General features: G+C 35.3%; 1 non-coding gene across 1 annotated transcript; it reads left to right on the top strand.

The window, feature by feature from the left end:
* Positions 1-7,910: 7,910 nt before the first annotated feature.
* Positions 7,911-8,017, top strand: LOC121215189 (small nucleolar RNA R71). The gene has a single exon (XR_005910918.1). It is a non-coding gene; the product is annotated as a small nucleolar RNA R71 (small nucleolar RNA).
* The last annotated feature ends 357 nt before the right edge of the window (positions 8,018-8,374 follow it).

Below are 8,374 nucleotides of genomic sequence, written 5' to 3'. Positions count from 1 at the left end.
ACTTGGAATACTAAGGATACTCGGGTCTCTTGTCTGATAATAACATGCCAAAGCCATTTCCCAGACATGGTCTTACATGGGATGTTTCCTCTACTGCCAATGTCATATCCCAAATATGGTCTTACATGGGAGTTCTCATATCGGTGCCCATGCCATGTCCCAGACATGGTCTTACGGGGGACCTCTCATCTCGGTGCCAACGCCATGTCCCAGACATAATCTTACATGGGACCTCTCATAATCTCAATAATGCCAATGCCATGTCCCAGACATGGTCTTACATGGGATCTCATCCCCCTAATGTCATGACATTTGTATCCGATACATTCCTAATGTTTCAATGGGACTTTTTAACACTGATTCTCTATCATCTCATACTTGAGTCAACATTAAATAATTTCATGAAATAAATACATAATTGATAGAAAATAACAAAATTAATAATAATTATTGAAATATTGCATTTATTTACCGTAAACTTACCTCGGTACAAAATACGATCAAATCTAGCAAGTCCTCAACATTTTTCTTTCCCCGGTCTAACTCCGAATTTTGTTCCTCTTGATCTATAATAGAAAATTTAGCTTATTTAATAATCAAATTCATCAAAACAATCATTGACTCGAACTTTGGAAAAATTATGATTTTGCCCCTAAACTTTTGCATATTTACACTTTTGCCTCAAAGCTCGAAAATTAAACTTCATCCCTTATTCTTATGTTTTATGACATGCTGAACATCTTTCCCTTCTATGGAAACATCAAATTCCCACTCTAACATTTACTTATGAACATTAGGTATTTTTACCGATTATGTCGTTTTACTCGTTTTCACTTAAAATCGCCTAGCAAAAGTTGTTTAACATAATCTCAAACTTCATATTCTACCATAAAACATCAAAATAAACACATTTCACCTATGGGTATTTTTCAAAATATGAACCCTAACATGAATTAATGGTAGAATAAGCTAAATCGAGCTACAAGGACTCCAAAAACGTAAAAAAAACATTAAAAACAAGGCTTGGATGCACTTCTATGAGCTTGAGAAAGTGAAGAAACCCTAGCTATAGAGTCCCTTGAAGTTTCGGCCCTATGGAAGAAGATGAGCACATTTTGCCATCTTTTTCCCTTTTATTTATTTTTATTACCAAATGACTAAAATGTCCTTCATTAAAACTTTAGTTATTTTTATCTATGCATGGCCATTTTTTTGTCCATGAAAATATAATGGTATAATTACCATTTAAATACCTCTACTGCAATTATGCACTTCAATTAAATCCTTTATCATCTAAAACTCATATTTACCCACTTTTGCAATTAAATCCTAATGTGCAATTCAGACATGCAATCGCTGAATTTTTTTGTTGGTATTCTAACACATGCATCCAATCAATTGGTAAATCATAAAAATTAATCACAATAAGCTTTTCTATTTCAGATTAGTGGTTTTGCAACCACTGTTCTGTTTAGCTTTTTCGGGATGTTACATATCATTAATAGTATAGCTACGGTGAGTAAAGATATCGATCCCAAAAAGACTAAAAGTACTAGTAATTATTATCTTTCTATTATTTAACCGATAAATTCGAGTGATTGATTAAAAACTAAAATTAACTAAATTAATTTACTAACGAACACGAAAAAGAACAAAATAGGAAAAACAAACGATTTACAACCAAAAAAACACAATACCTAGGAAAGAATTCACTTATATTTCATTTTTCATTATCAATCTAAATTATGCTATTTATTTACTTAGAATCCTGATCCGTAGAAATCCCTAAATTATGCAAATATCTAGTTCGAGAGTAAGAGCAATTGACTCTAGGTTGATTAATTGAAATTTCTTTCTAATTAAAACCCTATTATCGTATTAACTCGATTTATGGATTCAACTATTAGATTTGACTCTAATCTGGTAGATTTATGTTGTCCTATTTCTAGGATTGTATGCAACTCCACTCAATTACACAATATCTACTCTTAAATAGGGTTATTCCTCTTTTTATTTAAACACATCAAACATGGATCAATAATCTAGAAATATCAAACCAAGTGTTAAGCACACATAATTGAGAACAAGATCTAAGTATTTATTGCGGTAGATAAAAAAACAAAATTCACCATTGGGTTCATCTCCCTAGGTATTTAGAAAATTAGTTCATGCTTGAAAATAAAAACATCCAAAACATTATATAACCGAAAAAAATAAAGAAACTCATTATAATCTCCTAAGAAATCAACTGGGAGTCTTCAATCTTGGTGGAAATCTGGTTCAAAATTTGTTCCAATGGTGTTTTTCGAGTTGTTTTCTTGAATATTCTATGACGACTTTCTCCTCTCTTCTTATTGTTGTCATATATACATCTTAGAATGCTCGAAAAATGTAAAAATCACATTTTTTTGCTGTTTAGAATGCATATTCGTGCAATTGATACGGCCTGCCACATGGCTGTGTGGTAGCCTGTGTGGCTTACACCCTCGTGTGGAAGGGGTCAACTCATGTGGCTCCTATAGCTTGCTCTGATTTTCTAGTTTTCACTCGTTTTTGCTCCTTTTGCTTCCAAATGCTCTCTTGAGTATAAAAACATGACTGTAAAGGATTAGAAGCATAAAATTTATCATTAACATTGAATAATCACCCAAAAGCACATTAAGAATGAGATTAAAACATGTTACTTTTAGCACTTATCAAATATCCCCACACTTAAGTGTTTGTTTGTCCTCAGGCAAAGTCCTCAACCCACATTCAAGTTAACTTCTCTAAATTTATTGTTTTCACGAATAATGTCTTAAGATAATTTACAAATAATCATGTAGTGGAAATTCACACTAAAATGACACTAGACAACACAAGCAATCCAAGCAAATAATTTTAAGCTTGAAAAACATTAGGCATCTCCCCTAACTCAATAATTACCTGAAATTCAAACTCAACAAGAATTAACATCCTCATAAAGGATTCACTCAAAGAATTAAAAGGGTTTAATATTCAAGTAATATGCACTCAATAGTCAAACGAGAAATGTTTTTACCATATACTTGCTTGAAAATCAAATCTCCACCACTATAGAATGATATGACACACTAATCAAGAAGTCTTTACAATGTTGTAATGAGGCTTAGGTTAACGGTATAGAAAATTTCAGAAAATTCGATTATAATTGAGAGTCGAGTTGATAAGTTACCAAACTAGAAAAAATAAAATGTTGAATTAAAAGAATTTACATCAATAAGAAATAAAGAATAAAAATGAGCATTTCAACATAAACTAACGATTGAAGCTCAATCACATTTTTTTTTCATTTCATTTCATATTTTTTTAGAACACAAACTCAAAAATACAAATGATGAAACATAGTTAGGCAATTAATCAAATCAAATCTCGACAAAGGGGAGCCAAAAAAAAGGATAAATTTACAACAGAGATATGGGTTACGGGTTAACATAAATGGGTGAGAGAAAAAATGTGTTAGAATCAACGGGGTTTACTAGGGGCTGATTTAACAGGTAAGCCGATTAAAGGTTAGGTGGGTTAAATCCTAAGTGTCTTTATCATCTTAGTATACCAAATCAATAACGTGGTCTCGACATGTATAACTGAAGCAAGTTTTAGAATAACAAATCAAGTTGACATATTCTCAACCAAAAATAAAATGAGAATAGATAATTATATGCTCTATAAGCTCAAAAGCTTAGAAAAAATATGGTTTTGATGTCAAACTTGTAAATTTTAAATTTCAAAATAATTCTTCACTTCAAGGAGACAACTTAAAATAATAATTTTTGAAAAACAACTTATCATGCTTAACTCTCTCGTGTCTTAAAGTATAAATCACACAATTCACAAAAATTCACAAATTATTCCAAAACAGAATAAATACAAACTCCAAATTAAAAATATATATATAAATTTTATGATAGGTGTGAGAAAATTATTTAAACACAAAAAAAATTCAAGGATTTTATCGCATAAAAATATAAACAACCTTCCCACACTTAAGATGTACATTGTCCTTAATGTACAAATATATATAAACAGAATAAGTACAATATCATAAGAGAGGGAGAGAACTGAAGCTGCCCTGAATTTGGATGAATTCGCCAGAATAGTGAAATCTGAAATCGTAAGAGCTTCTAAATGAAGTACATGTTTTCGAGAAAACTAATAAGAAAATAGAAAATAAATAAGATAATGATATAACAAACTAGAAAAAACAACTGACAAAATAATAAAAATAACAGTGCATAATAAACTGAAAAAAACATATAAGACTAAAAAATAAAATAAAACAACTAACGATAAAAATAAAAGTACAATTGAAAATAAAAATAAAAAATAACTAAAACAAAAAACTAAAGTAAATCAATGATCGGTGTCATGTGAGGTGTCAGGACCGCAATACGCATGATCGAGTGGAGAGATATGGAAATGCTAGCATATCCACTGTAGATACGCCTCAATGTGATTGATCTGCTTTGACTACTGCTGCTGAGTACGATAAATATTGTTGAGTGTGACCAAATGCGCAAGTGCAGTAGTAAAGTGACTGGCAGGAGGACTGGGAACGGGTCGTCTAGATGGTCATCATCCTCATCCTACTGAGTTAAATGTAGCAACACATACTGGTCACCGAAAGGGTCGGGCTGACAAGCGACCATCCTTATATGTGTCATAATATTTAAGCCCTACGGTGTTATGCCCCTAAACAAATTAAGAGTACAAATCTGCTCAAGGGTCTCGAGGAGGCCGAAATGACGAGCTAGGTGTGTCACTTATGGACCCATACAAATAGGCCCTCTTCATAATCGCTCACTCTGATGACGACAGCACTATGCCATAAAATGGGCTAGATCGATCAAATATTACATGTGCATACTCCATAAGAAGTAAACACTGAAAGTGCCTACAACACTCATACTCTCCTTTTGATCGGTTAGTGTATGAGCTAAAATGGTGTGAATGTAGCGTAAGGCCGAAAGTAGGCACCGAGCCTTAGACTGGCTTAGGTTGTGCAAAGTGGAAACCTCAGAGATGTTAGACCAACAGAGAGAAGTCGATCGATGGATGTGCCTCGGGAGAGTGGAGAACTTAGGCGTGGCTAAGAAATCATTAGAATATAGGCCGAGAGTGACTCCAAATTCTACACTATTCAAATATAAAGTGATAACCCCAAGACGAAATGAAATCGCTTGTGGTTCGTCCCTCGACAATAGCACTGTTTGTAGGAAGAATATGGAGAAAAACTCTAAAGTAAGCTCAGCATATGTCGGTTTCACGATCACAAAGAACCACTCCCATGGAGTCGCGTCCAATAGAGTATGAACCAGTGCAAATAAACCCACAGTCTGAAGGGTTGCCCAGTCAATACACCAACCCAAACCCAGTGCTCTGTCCTTCAGATGCTGGTACCTCTCCTTATGGGGTGGATGGTCGAGGGTGAGGTATCGGTGGCAGTTGGTTACGGTCGGAGATGAGGAAGATGAAGCCCCAGTAGCTTTTCATTTCTTGGACTGAGCGGGTACTTTGCTCTTGCCTCGTATGTTTGGCATTGTGTACCTGAAAAAAATTCAACCAGATATATCAACACCAATACAGATTAATATCACATATAAACAAATCAAATTATGAAACATAATACATCAAGTTCAATCTACTGCACAATTAACACCTATTAAATAAATACCACCAAAAAATAAAATAAAATCTATAACTAAAATAAAAATAATTAGATAAAAACGATTCACTACACTAACAAAATAAATATAGGCAAATAATAGTAATAACAATGATATTAAAACATAAAAGAAAAAAAGAAAGTAAAGGAAAAAAATGGTGGTGGGGGATGGATGGCCAACAGTGGCACAAGCAGCAATGGTAGGAGGGACAATTGGTGACAGTGGATGGGGCTTCAAAGAGGACTAGTCGACGGGCGAAGGAGGAAATGAATGAGGGGCATTGTTCTTCAGCGAAAAGGAAACATGAGAGGAAAGGGAAGGGGAAAAAATAGGGACGATGGTGGGGAGTAGGTTTTGGGGTGGGTCGGTGGAGGCAGAGATCTAGGAGAGCAGTGACTAAAAGAGGGGTTAAATGACATTGACTCGTGAATAGGGGAAAGGAGAAAATTGAAGAGCACATTTGTGAAGAACAAATGGTGGCCTAAGCAATCGGTGTGGTTGGTGCGACGAGGGACGGTGTGACTAAAGGAGGAGGCGCGTGGCAGCGACGAGGGGAATGAAAACAACAAGAAAAGGGGAATGGCAGGGGTAAGGGTAAGGCTAGGTGAAACAACAGAAAATAACAAAAGACAAACAAAATTTGGAAGCCCTAGAATTGAAATAGAAGACACGGTCATGTATATGGCCCGTGTTGGGCCACAAGACTGTGTCTATTAACTGTGTTAGCCCATGTATCAACACAGCTTGGGCTACGCCCATGTGTCCCACACGACTGTGTGTCAGGCCATCTGTGATGATCATTTGCTTCTCTCACGCTTGTGTGCAAGGCCGTGTGGGTCACACGGTCTATCACATGCACTTGTGCTAGGCTGTGTGACTGTGTAACTCACTGATGTCGCCTGTGTGGAAGGAAAATTGGAAAAATTAGCTCCAGTGTGCACATGGCCTGGGAAACACCCGTGTGTCCAGGTCATATGTCCCACATGATCATGTCTACAGGCCGTGTGGATCACCTCCAGACTATATGGTTCCTTTTTTGTAATTTTTTATTTTTAAAATAATAAAAATAAATGTACTAATGTGTTTTTAAACAACATGCAAGTAAAATAAATAAAATAAAAAATTGGGTTGCCTCCCGAGAAGTGCTTATTAAGAGTCTAAGTTCGAATTCCCTTTTTCAAGCTAAAGGTCAAGGCAGCTCTTAGAGATGGAGTTCCTTTCTCTCATTATTAATATCACCACCAAAATAAAGTTTGAGACGATGACTGTTTAACTTTAAGGAGTCATAACCAGGGTGTGTTACCTCAATAATTCCGTATGCGAATACGTTCTGTACCACAAATAGGTTCAACATCTTGACTTAAGTTTTGAAGGGAACATTTGTGGATCTGACTTTTCTAGCAGCACTTTATCCCCAACTTTGAATTCGTTCGTCCTCTTTACATGCACATCATGGCATTGCTTTGTTACTTCCTTGTGCTTTCTTAGTTTCTCATCAACCTTCGCTCACCATTCATCTAGTTCATCGAGCTGCACCATTCTCTCTTCACTTGTACCTTAATGTTTATTACCTTAAATCAGATATTGTTCGAACACATATTCATTAATTCCTACAAAGAATGTCTAGTCGCATTCCCTTTTATTTTTTATTTTTTAAGTACATACTCACCATGCGGCAAAATTAAGAGAAATAAAAAAAATAAACACTCAGGTTGCCTCTCAAGATTTTGAAGCCGGTGAGGGTTGTGACCTTTGATTACCTTGACCACCCCAAGAGAAATTTGGATGATTCCTCCCTAGATTATAGTTATTATTATAAAGGTTATTTTGAGGTCTAGAATTGTTGCCCATAAAGTTGACTTGCTTATGCTCCATGTTAGGACCGAAGGGTAAACATTCTGGATTGATTGTCTCTGCTCAAGTTGCATCACATTGCATTACTTGATCATTGTGTTATTACAACTCAAACCATCAATCCTTTCACTCAGTGATTCCACTTGACTTGCTAACATAGCAATTGTATCCAAATTAATAACACCGACTACTTTAATCAGTTTTGCTCTCATGACTTGCCACTGATAATTATTTAGTGTCATCTCCTTAATAAACTCTTGAGCTACCTCAGGTGTCTTATTATTCAATGTTCCGCCAACTGCTGCATCTATTAGTTGCTTAGTCGAGGGATTTAAACCATTGTAAAAGGTTTGAACTTGTAACAACAAAGGTAACCCATGATGAGGACAACTTCTCAAAATATACTTAAATCTCTCTCATGCATCATATAATGTCTCCAACTCAATTTTAGCAAAAGAAGAGATGTTGTTCCACAACTTAGCTGTTTTAGCCAGTGAGAAGTACTTCAACAGAAACTTCTCAGTCATCTGATCCCAAGTTGTGATAAAACCCCGTGGAAGTGAATTCAACCATTGTTTTGCCTTGCTCCTCAAAGATAATGGGAACAACCGTAAGCATATGGCATCATTAGTAGCGCCATTAATCTTGAATGTGTCACAAATCTCTAGAAAGTTAGCCAAATGAGCATTTGGATCTTCATCTTGTAACCCATCAAACTGGACATGTAACACCCCTAACCCGTCTCTATTGCCGTATTAAGGTTACAAAGCATTATCGATCAATCGGGAAACATTTAAACATCATAGCATTAAATAAATCAATCTCGTTCAAAACAT

This window comes from Gossypium hirsutum, chromosome D02 (assembly GCF_007990345.1).
Source record: "Gossypium hirsutum isolate 1008001.06 chromosome D02, Gossypium_hirsutum_v2.1, whole genome shotgun sequence".
Classification (NCBI taxonomy): domain Eukaryota; kingdom Viridiplantae; phylum Streptophyta; class Magnoliopsida; order Malvales; family Malvaceae; genus Gossypium; species Gossypium hirsutum.
Note: the sequence above shows the minus strand (reverse complement) of the source record. Positions and strands in the feature narration are given on the sequence as shown.